This window comes from Prionailurus viverrinus, chromosome E3 (assembly GCF_022837055.1).
Source record: "Prionailurus viverrinus isolate Anna chromosome E3, UM_Priviv_1.0, whole genome shotgun sequence".
Classification (NCBI taxonomy): Eukaryota; Metazoa; Chordata; class Mammalia; order Carnivora; family Felidae; genus Prionailurus; species Prionailurus viverrinus.
This window is the reverse complement of record NC_062576.1, coordinates 40,952,420-40,967,701: the sequence shown is the minus strand read 5'-3', so window position 1 is coordinate 40,967,701 and position 15,282 is coordinate 40,952,420. Positions and strand designations below refer to the sequence as shown.

The window sequence follows — 15,282 nt, the reverse complement described above, 5'->3', positions numbered from 1 at the left end:
AAGAGAAATTAAAGATAGCATAAAGGATGTCGACTTTTAATTGAAATATTCTTCACACATTTGTTGTATTCGTTTTAGGCATACGGTGTAGTCCTTCCTATGTCTATAAATTATGTTGTTCTTAAGCACAAGTGTAGCTATCCTGTGAAAGCATGCAACAGTATTATTACAGGATGGACTCTCTTCCATTGCTGTCCCTTGTATCCCTAGGACGCATTCATTCCATAGCTGGAAGCCGGTATCTCTCTCTCAAAAGTGTCCATTCTTTATCTAACCTAAACACTTAGGTGGTCAACACCATTACCTCTTGTTCAGCATGTGTAATTTGATGGTCTATTTTTCTGGGAACATTGCTTAGAGCATTACAAATGATGTCATTACGTTAATAAATTCGGTTTCATTCTTCACTCACAAGAAAGGAGAAGGAAAAGATTTCTTTGTGTCCCAGGCCCTGTCACTAAGACCCTTCCCAATGTGGAGAACAGGCTGGGTTGCCCAGAGCACCTTCGGTCCCTCAGCTGAGCCCCCGGGGCCTTCAACATTGCAGGAATTCCCATGGTGGCCAGCAGAGAGAGCTCCAGCACCACAGACCCGGAGGGGCGGGTTCCTCTGCCTGGGCAGTGATGGCCAGCAGAGGGCGCACCATAGGCATTTCTGACCCAGGACACCTGAGAGCAGGAAGGGTCGCTGTTGCTCCCAGAGGACTCAGGGCCTCTGCCGCTGCCTCAGGACAGAGAGTAGAGCTGCGTTTCCAGCCCGTTCTGCCGCCCACCCCAGGGGAGACCTGGGGAGCTTTGCAGCAACTTGGCATCTCCTGAGTCACCGGGGAGAAGCTGCCTTGTTGTGCTGAGTGCTGAGGAGGGGGCGCTGGGTGGCTTCCCTGGGCAAGCTGGTTGCTGGGCAGCACAGGCACTTTCATTTTCTGGGCTGTCCCCGTGTTTCATTCCTCCCCTTCCCAGACAGTATTTGAATAAGACATATTTTACTGAAGGACTCATGGATTGCGGGGTCCCACGACATCACCTCATCGATGCAGTTGATGGTTAGTTCCGGATTCAGGCTTGTTTCCGGGATGAAACCCTGACAGAAATTCAGAGGAACGGGAGCTGCATTCCGTTAGGACGTGAATACACGAAATGCTCCTCTCAAGACCTTCTAGAAGAATGAGCTGGGACCCAGTTTCTGCGTCCTGCTGGAACCAGAGACTGAGGTAAGGGCACAAACTGCCCCCACATCATACATCCTTTTTAAAAAATTTCATGGTTATTTTTCCAACCTAGTGAAGCGATTGAAAACTACAGAAAACCTGGTAGGTAGGTGTCATTAACCTTATGTTACCTTTTCATTTAAATTCCAGTGAGTGAAGACCCAGTGTATTGTTAGTTTCAGGTGTCCAATATAGAGTAACACTTGCACGCGTCACCTGGTGCTCATCCCAGGTGCATTCTTAATCCCCAGCAGCTGTTTCACCCATTCCCCACCTCGCTGTGGAAGCCCTCAGTTTGTTTCCCAGTGAAGAGTCTGTTTGTCACTGGGTCCTTCACCCCCCCCCCTTTGTTTTGTTTCATTTCCACGTGTTAGTGAAATCACCTGATATTCGTGTTTCTCTGACAGGCATTTTTCACCCAGCATAACATTCTGTCGCTCCTCCGCCTCGTGGCCAATGACAAGATTTCCTGTTTTTACGGCTCAATAATATTACATTCCATATACTACATCTCAACTTATTCATCAGTTGATGGATGCTCAGGAAGTTTCCGTAATTTGGCTGTTGTAGAAAATGCTGCTGTAAACATCAGGGTGCATGTATCCCTTTGAAGGATTATTTTGTATTCTTTGTGGAAATACCTCGTAGTGAAATCGCTGGATCGTAAGGTAGTTCCATTTGCTTTTTTTTTTTTTTTAATGAATCTCTGTGATGTTTTCCAGTGTGGCTGCTCCAGTTTGCATTCCAACCCACAGTGCAAGAGGGTTTCTCTGTCCTCACATCCTTGGCAACACCTGCTGTTTCAACATTCATTGATTTTAGTCATTCTGAAAGATGTGATGTGTTATCTCGTTGTACTTTTGAGTTGTATTTTCCTGAAGATCAGTATTGTTGAGCATCTTTTCACATGGCTTTGGTATGTGTATGTCTTCCTTGGGAAAATGTCCATTCGTGTCTTCTGCCCATTTTTAACGGGATTTCTCATTTTTTGGGTGCTGTATGACTTTATTTGTTTTGGACACTAAGCCTTAATCAGATGTCGTTTGCAAATAGTATTCTGTAGGTGTTGTTGATTATTTCCTTGGTGACAGAAGCTTTTTACTTTTACCAAGTCCCATTATTTTTGCTTGTGTTTCCCTCAACTCAGGAGATATATCTACAAAGATGTTTGTACAGCCAGTGCCAAATAAAATACTGCCTGTGTTAATTATCCTCTGGGATTTTTATGGTTTCAGGTTTCACACATAGGTCTTTATCCGTGTTGGATTTACTTTTGTGTATGTTGTAAGAAGGTGGTCCGTTGTTGGTCTTGTTTTGTTTCGCAGGTTGCTGTCTAGTTTTTCCAAAACCATATGTTGAAGAGATTTTTTTTAAGTGTATGTGTTTATTTTTGAGAGACGGAGAGAATGCAGAAGAGGGGCAGAGAGAAATGGGGACTGAGAATCCCACACATGCTCTGCACTGCCCTGAGATCATGACCTGAGCTGAACCCACAATCACACGCTTTGCAGCCACCCACGTGTCCCCAGACTATCTTTTCTTTTCCATTGGATATGCTTTCCTGCTGTGTTGAGAATCAATTGACCACATAGGTGTGACTTCATTTCTGCGTTTCCGTTCTATTGATCTGTGCGTCTGTTGTTGTTGTTGTTGTTGTTGTTGTTGTTGCTGTTGTTGTTGTTGATGTTGTTTTTGGCCAGGACCATACTGTTCTGTTCCGTACAGCTTTTGAATATAACCTGAAGTCTGGAATTGTGATGCCTCCAGCTTTCGTTTTCTTCTTCAATTTTGTTTTTGCTGTTTGGGGTCTTTGTCGTTCCATACAAATCTTGGGATTATTTGTTGTAGTTCTGTGACAAATGGTTTTGTTAGTGTGATAGGGATTTCATTACATATGCAGATTGTTTTGAGGAGTGTAGACATGTTAACAGTATTTTCTGCTTCCCATCCATGAGGGTGAAATCTATTTCCTTTTCTTTGTGTCCTCTTCCATTTCTTTCATCAGTGTTTCACAGCCTTTAGAGTACAGGTCTTTCACCTCTTTGCTTAGGTTCATTCTAGGTATCTTGGGGTATTTGGTGCACCTGTCAATGGGATGGATCGCTTACTTTCTCTTCTGTTAATTCATTATTCGTCTACAGAAATGCAATAGATTTCTGTACATTGATTTCTGTATATTGTGATTTGTCGAATTCGTATATCGATCCTAGCAATTTTCATTGGAGTCTTTCCTGTTGTTTATAGAGAGCATCATGTCAGTTCCAAACAGCGAAAGTTCTGCTTCTTCCTGGCCAATTTGGATGCCTCGTTTCTTTTTTTGTCTGATTGCTGTGGCTAGGACTTCCTGTACTATGTGGAATAATAGTGGTGAGAGGGGTCTTCCCTGTCTTGTCCCTGACCTTGGAGGAAACACTTTCAATGTTTCCCCATTGAGGATGAGATGAGTTGTGGGTTTTTCCTAGATGACCTTTATTATTTGCAGGTAGGTTGAGTCTCAATGTACTTTGCTGAGGGTTTTTATCATGAATGGATGTGACATTTTGTCAGATGGTTTTCCTGCATCTGTTGAAAGCATCATATTGTTCTTATCCTTTCTTCCATTACTGTGGTGCATCATGTTGATTGATCTGTGAATGTGGAACCACCCTTGCAGCCCGGGAATATATCCCACTTGATTATGGTAAATGATTCTATTCATGTATTGTTGACTTTAATTTGAAGGTATTTTAATGAGAATTTGTGCATACGTACTCATCAGGCTATTGGCCTGCAGTTTTATTTAAAAATTTTTAACATATTTTTAAATGTTTATTTCCTTCCTTAGATAGAGTACATAAAAGTGAGGGAGGGGCAGAGAGACAGGGAGAGAGAGAATCCTGGCCATGCCCCACACTGTCAATGCACGGTCCAATGTGGGACTCGAACCCACGCACTGCAAGATAATGTCCTAATCCAAAATTAAGAGTTGGACGGTAAACCGACCGAGCCACACCGGTGCCCCGGCAGTTTTCGGTTTTGGTGGAGGCTTTATCTGGTGTTGGTATCAGGGTAATGATGGCCTCATAAGATGAATTTGTAAGTTTTCCTTCTTTTTTACTTTTTGTAATAATTTGAGGAGAATACATATTACCTCTTCCTTAAATGGATGGTAGAATTCATCAGGGAGGCCCTCTGGCCCTGAACTCTTGTGTTGGGGGAGATTTTTTTTTTTTCTTACTGATTTGATTTCTTTCTGTTTTCAGATTTTATGTATCTTCCTGTTTCAGTTTTGGTAGTTTTTGTGTTTCTAGGAATTTGTCCATTTTTCTCAGAGTGTCCAATTTGTTGCATATAGTTCATAATATTATCCTCTAACTGTATTTTTGTAGTGTTGACTGTTGTTTCTCCTTTCTTATTTGTGATTTTCTTTGAGTCCTTTCTCTCTTCTTTGTGAAAACTCTGCCTAGGAGGTTTTCATGTTGATTACTGTTTTCAAGGAACCAGCCCCTGGTTTCATTGATTTGGTCTAGTGTCTTTTTGGTTTGTATATCCCTTATTTCTGTCTTAATCTCTATTATTTCCTTCCTTCTGCTCTTCTTCTCATTCCTTTAGTTGTAAGTTAGGAGTGTTTGAGATTTTTCTTGCTCTTTAAGGTAGGCTTGTATTGCTATATACTTCCATCTCAGATTGCTTTTGCTGCATTCCAAAGGTTTTTACCAGTGTATTTTCATTTTCATTTGTTTCAGTGTATTTTCTCATTGATTTCCTATTTGACCCATTCATTTCGTAGCATGTTATTTAACCTCCCTTTATTTGTGTGGCCTTTCCCCGTGTGTGTGTGTGTGTGTGTGTGTGTGTGTGTGTGTGTGTGAGTGTGGTTAACTTCAAGTTTCCTAGCTTTGTGGTCAGAAAAGATGCTTGGTCTGAGCTCTGTCTTTGGGTACCTGTTGAGGTCTGATTTGTGATGTAGAATGTGATCATTTCTGGAGAATGCCCCATGGGCGCTTGAAAAGAATATGTACTCTGCCATTTTAGTATGGAGTGTTCTGAATACATCTGTTAAACGCATCTGGTCCAGTGTGTCATTCAAAGGCATTGTTTCCTTGTTGATTTTCTGTTTACAGGTTCTGTCCATTGATGTGACTGATGTGTTAAAGTCCTCTATTATCGTTGTATTATTATCAATTCCTTTATGGTTTTGTTAAGTGCTTTATATGTTGGTGATTGCATATTGGGCGCATCAAAATTTACAACCATTGGATCTTCTTGTGTGGCTGTCCCCTTTAGTATGAGATAGTGTCTGTCTTCAACTCGTTACAGCTTTATTTATTTTTTTAATATCAGTCTTAGTTGACATATAGCACATTCTCTGTTTCGGGAGTAGAATCCAGTGATTCATCCCTTACATACGACACCCAGCACTCATGACAACAAGTGCTCTCCTTAATACTGGTCCGCCATCTAGCCCAGCGCCGACAATCTCCCTCTATCAACCCTCACTCTTCTTCTCTACGGTTAAGAGACTCAAGTGGTTTGTCACCACTCTTCTCTTTTCCTGCCCCCTTCCCATGTTTTCATCTGTTTTGTTTTTTCAATTCCACACGAGTGAAATCATGTATGTGTCTTTCACCGATTGGCATATTTCACTTGGCATAATACATTCTAGGTCCATCCACATCGTGGCAAGTGGCAGGATTTCATTCTTTTTGAAGCTGAGTTACATTTCATTGTATATACGTATGTAAATATTTATATACATATCAGCATACAAGTGAGTACATATGCGTATACATGCACACACACACACACACACACACCACAAGTTCTTTATACCTTCATCAGTTGGTGGATACTTGGGTTTTCTCCAGAGTTTGGCTACTGTTGATAATGCTGCTATAAATATTGGGTGCATGCAATTTTACTACTAGGTACTGACCCAAAGGGTACCAAACTACACTCTCGGTTTTAAAGTTTATTTTGCCTAATACAAGTATTGCTACTGGCTTTCTTTTGACATTGTTGTCATGACAAATGTTTTTTCATTCCCTCCTTTTAAATGTGCAGGTGACATATGTCCAAATAACGCTTGGTAGGCAGCATCTAGATGGGCCTTGTTTTTTTTTGTTTCTCTTTTTGTTTATTTATTTATTTTTTATTTTGTCCATTCTGACACCCTATCCTTGTCTTTTGATTGGAGCATGTAGTCGATTTACATGAAGAGTAATTATTGATAGGTATATATTTAGTGACATTCTACTAGTTGTTTTGCCATTGAATCGATTGCGCATCCCAGGAATACAATCCACCTCGTTGTGCTGAATAATTCTTTTTATGTATTCTCGGATCCAGTTTGCCACTCTTTGTTGAGATGTTTTGCATCCATGGTCATCAGGGAAATTGGTCTGTAGTTTTCCTTTTTAGTGGGGTCTTTGTCCAGCTTGCACTCAAGGCCATGCTGGCCTCATAGAATGAGTTTGGAAGTGTTCCCTCCATTTCTCTGCCCATGACCTTATCTTGTTCTTTCATTTGGGATGCCTTCCTCTCGTCTTGGAATTTGGGTTGAGTATTTGCCATCTCTGTGTTACCAAAGCTCATTGTGTTACCTGCCGGTTAGTTGAATGGTTTTATGAAGAGGAGGTCATCCAATGTCCAGGGCCTGGCACTTCACGGAGTGTCTGTGGCGTGTGTTGCGTGCACTGTTTTGTGTTCTGGCTGCACTATCCTTCAGGTCAGTGGTATGGTCAAGGTAGGGTCCTTGGCCAGAATGTGGTGAGTCTGATCTAGGTCTGCTCTGATCTGCTTGCTAAATGAGACTTGAAACGACTGCTCCTAGAAGTGAAGCCCTGCACAACTCTTTGGTCAAGAGAGGTGGTGTGGTCATGGGCTTCACCTGGTCTTCTGGGGAAGGGGCCAGCTCCACTGGGACTGAGGCAACCCTGAATGACCTAGAAGGCCAGTCTTGCCAGAGCACAGGAAGGTGGGGTTGGTGTTAGCAGCTTAGGCAGCCAGTGTGGGAACTGCCTTGTTTCCAGCAGACGGCTCTGTGTTTATGCTGGGGGGCAGGGGGCAGGGGGCAGAGCAGGGAAATGGCCCCACGCAGCTCCTCTGTCCTAGCTCTTTGTCCCCTCATTGTGAACACTGCTTCTCAGGGATGGTCTCCACGATGAGTGTATAATCTCCCCACTGTGTGCACCAGGCTTTGTCCAGATCACTGTTTCCATGCCATCTGCCTGCAAGTTGTTGGCTGCCTTCTCTTCAGGAGTAGGCCGGTGCCCTCGGGGCTGTGTCCCAGCCAAGGCTTCCAACCTTTGAAACTCCACATTCTCGGGGTGCCTGGATGGCTTGGTTAAGTGTCTGCCTCTTGATCCTGGTTCAGATCATGACCTCGTGGTCATGGGACTCTCTATTTCCCTCTTGTCCTGCCCCTCCCTTGCATGGGCCCTCTTTCTCTCTCTCTCAAAATAAATAAACTTAAAAAAATTAGGGGCATGGAATACCTGGTTTAGGCAAGACTGCCTCTCTGAGGGGAATGGCAAGGATCTATGAGATGTATTTCCAGCACTGGCTAGGAAATTCTTTGCTGACTGGTTAAAGGTTACATTCCTACAGGAATGAGATTATGTTTAGTGACATGGGGCCTTAGCATAAGTAACTCCATGGTGGGCCTGTGATTTTTCTTAACATTCCAAAGCCAAATTTCATTTATACATTTTTTATTACATATATAGCCCGAAATAAGATTTTAGCCATCTACTGGCGGCCCGATGATCATATCCTGTGACACTGTAACCATCTCCTAATCATAGAGGAAGATCAACTCTGTGGCTCTAAGATCTTTGTGGCTCTAAGTTACTTTGATCTATGTTACTAAGATCTTTGTGAGTCTAGGTTACTGTTGGCCTTTCGATGTCTTTCACCCAGGGACCGACCCCCAGCGAGGTTGCTGAGCCATCATTTAGGCACAGAAGCACCCTTTCCAAGTCACCTCTCCCTAAAGCGTTGTCTTTCCCTCTGGTACTTCCGGGACCTATCCTTTGGCAAGTCACATATCCTCATGCAAACCTGTCAAAGTGGACCAGAAAAAGCTGCTTGCCTGTGACTGCCGCTTCATGGTCACATCTTATCCTTCTGAAACCCCTCAAATTCCCTATTCTTCCAGTCTTTGAATATCTCTTTGATTTGGAAACATTTGATTCTCTTGTATTCCTGATAAAAAAATATGTGTGAAAATATTAAACCAAGGATTCTTTACAATCACTGAGCCAGTCACAATGATTCATCTGGCCGTGTGTACATTTTTAGTTTTGACAGTGTTCAGGCATGAAGTGAAGTATATCCTGTAAAATCTGAGTATCATTCATTATCCAGGATAACCACCTTTATGGAAAGCCTTTCAATGACATGCTCGTTTAAGATCAGAAAAACACTTAATTTACAGACCACATAATAGAGTGGTATATACATACGTTATTATCTTAAAGTATGTAAAGTAGATGTTTCTATGAAGTGTTTATCATGCATTCAGTTTTCTCTACCGTGAATGCTATTATTTCAATTAAACAATAGTAAGAACAACAAGAATAGGTACTTGGCCATCACTAGTAACTAATATTAGAACTAGTCATATAATATCATGTGTCGCACACATAAAACCACGATTACTAATAATCTTGTCATTCGTGATGGGTTTCTAGTTACCAGAAAAATGGGGAAGATATTATTGAGTCTCTACATACAACAGACTGTTTTCTGACTATGGATGTCATATGAGTTGGTACATGATCGCAATCGGTATCCCGAAGAGATATGGTAGTATTAACTAAAGTTTATATTTGTATTCAGATTGCTTCGGTTTGAACCTCTTCTGTCCCAGACTCATCCCAGCTGGCACAGTAGAGTCATCCTGTCTCCTTAGGCTCCACTTGGCCATGACAATTTTTAGATTTTTCCATATTTTACATAATCTGCAAAGTTTTGAGGGTACGTGTGTAGAATGTATTTTGTAGAATGATCCCTGGTTGGGATATGTCTACCGTTTGTTCAAATGCTTAGGCCAGAGCATTTTGGCCGTGTTTTGGAGCAGAAGATCCAGAGGCATAAGGCCATCCATAATTACCACTTCACATGAAGGTTGTTCACTCTGAAGATTGGGGTCTTTTGTGGTTCCATACACATTTTAGGACTGTTCTAGTTCTGTGAAAAATGTTGTTGGTGTTTTGATGGAAATTGCATTAATTGTGTCCATTGCTTTGGAAGTAGAGACATTTTCACTATATTTGTACTTCCGACCCATGAGTATGGAATGTCCTTCCATGTCTTTGTGTCATCTTGAATTTCATCACTGTTTTATACTTTTCAGAGTATAGGTCACTCTCCACTTTGGTTAGATTTATTCATAGGCATCTCATTATATGGTGCACAAGTGTAAATAGGACTGTGTTCTTAATTTCTATTTCTACTGCTTCAGTATTGTTTTCTCCAAATACAACAGATTTCTGGACAGTGATTTGTATCCTGTGACATTGCTGAATTCATTTATCAGTTCTAGCAGTTATTGGGTGGACTCTTTAAGGTTTTCTATATAGTGTCATGTACTCTGCAAAGTGTGAAAGTTTCACTTCCTCCAGATTTGGAGTTGTTTTATATTTTATTTTGTTTTATTTTATTTTATTTTATTTTATTTTATTTTATTTTATTCATTTTATTTTATTTATTCTATTCTATTTATTTTATTTTATTTTATTTTATTTATTCTATTCTATTCTATTTTATTTTATTTATTCTATTCTATTTTATTTTATTTTATTTCATTTTATTTCATTTATTTTCTTTATTTTATTTTACTTATTTCCTTTTATTTATTCTATTCTAATCTTTTCTATTTTATTTATCTTATTAATTTTATTTTATTTTATTCTATTTTATTTTATTTTATTTATTTTATTTATTTTATTTATTTTATTTTATTTATTTTATTTTATTTATTTTATTTTATTCTATTTTATTTTATTTTATTTTATGTATTTTATTTTATTTATTTATTTCCTTTATTTTATTTTATTTATTTTATTTATTTTATTTTATTTATTTCATTTTATTGTATTTATTCTATTTTATTTATTTTATTTTATTTTATTTTATTTATTTTATTTTATTCATTCTATTCTATTTTATTTTATTTATTTTATTTTATTTTATTTATTTTATTTTATTCATTCTATTCTATTTTATTTTATTTATTTTATTTTATTTTATTTTTATTTATTTTATTATATTTTATTTTATTTTATTCTATTTTATATATTTCGTTTTATTTTATTTTATTTTATTTTATTTTATTTTATTTTATTTATTTCAGTTTAGTTCCATTTCGTTTGTCTGCTGGCTGTGGCTAGGACTTTCAGTAATTTATTAAAACTGTTAAGAGTAAACATCCTGGTCTTCTTCCTGACCTTACAGGAAAGCCTCTCAGATTTCCCCATTGAGGTGGATTATAAAGGCAGGGTTTTCATAGATAACCTTTATTACGTTGATGTATGTTTCCTGTAAACCTAGTTTAGGGGGTTATAATCCTGAGTGGATGTTGTACTTTGTCAAATGCTCCTTTCTGCGTGTATTGAAATGACCGTATGGTTCCTTTCCTTTAACGTTTATTAATCTTGAGAGAGACAGAGTGTAAGCAGGGGAGGGGCAGAGAGAGAGGGAGACCCAGAATTCGAAGGAGGCTCTTGGCTCTCAGCCTTCAGCACAGAGTCTGACACGGGACTCGAACTCACGAATTGTGAAGTCATGACCTGAGCTTATGTCAGACTGTTAAAGGATTGAGCCACCAAGGTGCCCCGTTCATATGGTCCTTATCCTTTCTCCTGTTGACGTACTGTGTCACATTGGTTGATATGCAAATATTGAACCACCTTGGCTGCTTGGGAATAAATCCCACCGAATTGTGGGATACATTTACTCTTGTTACATCTTCTTTTTGGGTTGTACCCTTTACTGTTATACAGTGTCCTCCTCTCTCTCTTGTTATGTACTTTTTTTAAGTGTATTTTTTTCTGATCCAAGTGTTGCTACTCCAGGTTTCATTTGACATTAATGTGTGCAATGTTTCTCTATCCTCTCACTATCATTCTTGAGGTGTAGAGTGGGTCACTTATAGGCATACAAATCGGTTTTGTTTTTTCATCCATGCTTACAACCCGCGTCTCTAGATTGGAGCATTCACTCCATTTACCTTCAAAGTAATCATTGATACGTACGTACGTATTGCCATTTTATTGCCTGTTTGGCTGTGGTTTCTAATGATTTTCTCTGATCCTTTCTTGCCTTTCTTTCATGTTTTGCTTCTTTTCTTTAGTGATATAGTTTGATTTCCTTATCTCTGTTCTTAGCATATTTATGATTGGTTTTAGCATATGGTCACTGTCAGGTGTTTATATAACCTCTTCTGCATTTAGCGGTTCGTATTAAGTTGATGGTCATTTACCTTCGCACCCAATATTTTCTCCTCCCTAGGTTTTTGGTAGACGTTATTACAATTCAAATCCATTTCTCTGAGTTCCTTAACTGATTTGTTTTGCAGACATATTCATTTTTTACTTGATTTGTGTCTTCTGTCTCTAAACTGTCACTGTTGGTCTCTCCTTTCCACTCAAAGAATATCCCTCTTAATATTTCTTGCAGGATGGGTTTAGTGGTACAAACTCCTTTAGTTTTTGTTTGGGAATGTCTGTGTCTCCTTCCATTCTGAAGGATAGCCTTGCTGGATAGAATAATGTTGGCTGCTGATTTTTCCATTCAGCACTTTGAATATGTGATGTCGCTAGCTTCTGGCTTGTCGAGTTTCTGTTCAGAAATCAGGGAGCTCGCCTTATGGGTCTTCCCTTCTGAGTTAAGGTCTTCTGTCTTGCTGCTTTTAAGAGTTTTTCTTTACTGTCACTGTAATTTGCAAGTTTGGTTACAATATGTTTGTGTGTTGGCCTGATTTTGTTGATGTTGATGGGAGTTCTCTAGTCTCCTGGATGTGGATGTTTGTTTCCCTCCCCCAATTGGGGACGTTTTCAGCTATTATTTCCTCAAATACATTTTCGGCCCCAAATTCTCTTCCTCCTGGGAGTCCTACAATATGAATATTATTATCTTTCCTGTAGTCACTGAGTTCCCTTAGTCTCATCTCACGTTGCAGAATCCTGTGCTCTCCTTGGTTCAGTGTGATTAATTTCCAACACTCAGTCTTCGAGGTCACTAGTTTGTTCGCCTGCTTCTTCCATCCCTCTGTTCATTCCAGCTAGCGTGTTTCCCCTTTATTGTGTCCTCAATGTCTACTGTGTTATTTCTTATCTCCATGTCAGGGGTCTCACTCTTCTACTCATTTCGCAAATCCAGTGAGGATCCTTATGATCATTGCTTTCAATTCCATATCAGGTATGTTACTAATATCTCTTTGGCTTATATCTCTGGCTGTGACTTTGACTAGGTCTTTCATTGTGGATAAACATCTCTGTGTGTCCATTTTGTCTGTCTCTCTGGGTCTATTTCTCTGTGTTGAGAAAGTCAGCTGTGCCTTCTGATCTTGGAATTAACGACGGTCTGAAAAAGAGGTCCTGGAGTCCTCAGTAGTGCACGTCTCCATTTATAGGACCTGGACCTTCAGGAGGATATCGCATGGGTATTGCTCACTCCCTGCTATTGTGTCTGTGTTACTTTTCCTTTCAGTGTAGATGTCTGCAGTGATTGCGTGCCTGTTGTGGGCTGTGCTTACACTCAGTGGTGTCAGTGGGACCCAGGCAGGCCAGCTGTGGGGTGGTATGCCCTCGGGTAACTTGGGAGCAGGGCAGGAGTGTTAGCAAAATTGCACAAGGCTACTAGTCCTATGCCAGGTTTCCCGATGTCCTTTGGTGGCTCCGGGCTGTGGACCAGCGGTGGAAGCTAGGGGCGTGAGGATATGCACAGAGCATGTCTGTGTCTGGGGACATGTGGCTGGGTGAGACAGATGAGGGTGTCTGGATGTGCACAGCTGGGTGAGGTGCAGATGTGCACAGCGTGCTGTGGCAGCTATGCGTGCAGCTTGTCGGACAGGGTGCCCTTGTGGTTTTAAGAATGTTTGCCCTGAGGGGCGCCTGGGTGGCGCAGTCGGTTAAGCGTCCGACTTCAGCCAGGTCGTGATCTCGCGGTCTGTGAGTTCAAGCCCCGCGTCAGGCTCTGGGCTGATGGCTCAGAGCCTGGAGCCTGTTTCCGATTCTGTGTCTCCCTCTCTCTCTGCCCCTCCCCCGTTCATGCTCTGTCTCTCTCTGTCCCAAAAATAAATAAATGTTGAAAAAAAAAAAAAGAATGTTTGCCCTGAGACAAGCAGGCTTGGTGTGGTGAGTCCCCCTGTGAACCCTTGGGACTGGCGCGCTGCCTAACGGGTTAGGTAGCAAGTGTCTGTGCAGCCTCAGCCTCTGGTGGGTGCTTCTATGCTTATTCTGGGAGGCTGGGGGAGAAGAATGGTGCCTGTGAGCTCCCTCATTGTTGAAGTCCTCCAACACACAGGAATCAGCATGAATACATCTGTCTCCTGTTGCCTTGGCATTATGTAAAATGCCACGTTGACGTTGCCTGTCTACACAGGCAGGGACCTGGCTAGCACTCATCCTCCTGGATCACCCAGTGCTGGGTCAGCTGACCTCCAAAGCTCCAGGATCTAAATTCAAGGGGATTCAGCCCCTCTGGGTTTTAATGCCAAGTGTTATGGAGATTAGTCTTCTCTGTGTGAGCTCCCTGGTGTGAGGGCTCACTTTCTCTGCCCTCTCTGCAGGCAGCCAGCCTCCCCCTTTCTGACCTTCCTAACCTTTCTGATGCAGCTTCTCTCTATTTAGGTGTGGAGTTTCTTCTGCCAGTCTGTGGATCGCTCTCTGGTTCATGGACTTGGATGTGGATATTATGTAGTTGAACACGTGGGACAGGGTGCACTCAGGATCTGCTTACTCTGCTGTTATTAATTTTTTAAATGTCTTATTATTTTGGATTTTTGAGACACGGGCAGACAGACTCATATCACCCATGCACTTCAGGATTTGAAAGGAACTTTGCAACATTTGCTTCTAGTATTTTATGTTTTGAAACCCTCTTTAATGAGGTATAATTTACATATAACAAAGCTCAAGTTAAAGGGTATAATTTGGTGAGACACGAGGGTACAGGACCATGGGTACAGCACCATGAAATCGTATGTTTTCTCCCTAAACCTTTCATCACGATCCCTTTGTGTCTAACGCTAATGTTGCTTTTGAAGTAACGACTACTTTTTTTTTTTTTTTTACTTTTTCAGATATTGCCCAGGTGTCTGAAAGCCTGCATTGAGCTGAGCCTTAAGAGAGAAGTTTGGAATTCAGTTTTGAGAGTAGACAGCCAGTCCAAGAAAGCCTTGTAATTGGCTCTTAGATTTAAGTTGTGAGAGATTGTGGATGCCTCGCGAGTGCCTGGATCTAGATGTGGGCCTTGTTCTGAGAACAGGTGAGCTAAATACCTAACCTGAGATTGAGCAAACTGTACTTTTTCTTTGGAGATTTTATGGGCATTTTAAAACCAGAAGTTTTCCCAAGGGGGTTCTGTCTTCGTGTGAAGAGGCACCAGCCGGGGAGCAGAGAAGCAAATCATCTACACATTGTAACAAAGTCGAGCCTGAAGAACGCTTTCCATCATCCAAATCAGCCTTTAAGGTTTGTGGGACACGTGAAGCACTCTGTGAAACCCAGGGAGGTTGCAGTCCAGATGTATTGTCATTCGCTGCGTGTGACGGTCAAAAGATACTGGCTATCCTTATCAACTAGAATGCTAAAAACTGCAGCACATGGGTCGTGTAGAGTGAAAACTTTGCTTTCAGGAAGAGTGGATGTTGGTAGAGTGTGAGGTTTGGGAAGAAGGGAATGTCGAGGGATTACAGCGCTATTGATTTCTCGGAATTCCTGGACAAAATACTATCCTCAGCAGTTGGGTTTTCTCACAGGTGTAATAGAGGTGTTATCTGGACTACTGCAGGGGATCATGAGGCCATGAGCCTTGTAACATTCTATTATGGTGTGGATGCCTTGAAGGCCTTCGTAATTGAAAAGATA

The 15,282-nt window shown here is 40.9% G+C and overlaps 1 long non-coding RNA gene across 1 annotated transcript; it reads left to right on the top strand.

Moving 5' to 3' along the window:
* Positions 1–630: 630 nt before the first annotated feature.
* LOC125154560 (uncharacterized) lies at positions 631–15,024 on the top strand. Its single transcript, XR_007147832.1, has 3 exons — positions 631–1,210; positions 1,615–1,875; positions 14,496–15,024. It is a non-coding gene; the product is annotated as an uncharacterized LOC125154560 (long non-coding RNA).
* The last annotated feature ends 258 nt before the right edge of the window (positions 15,025–15,282 follow it).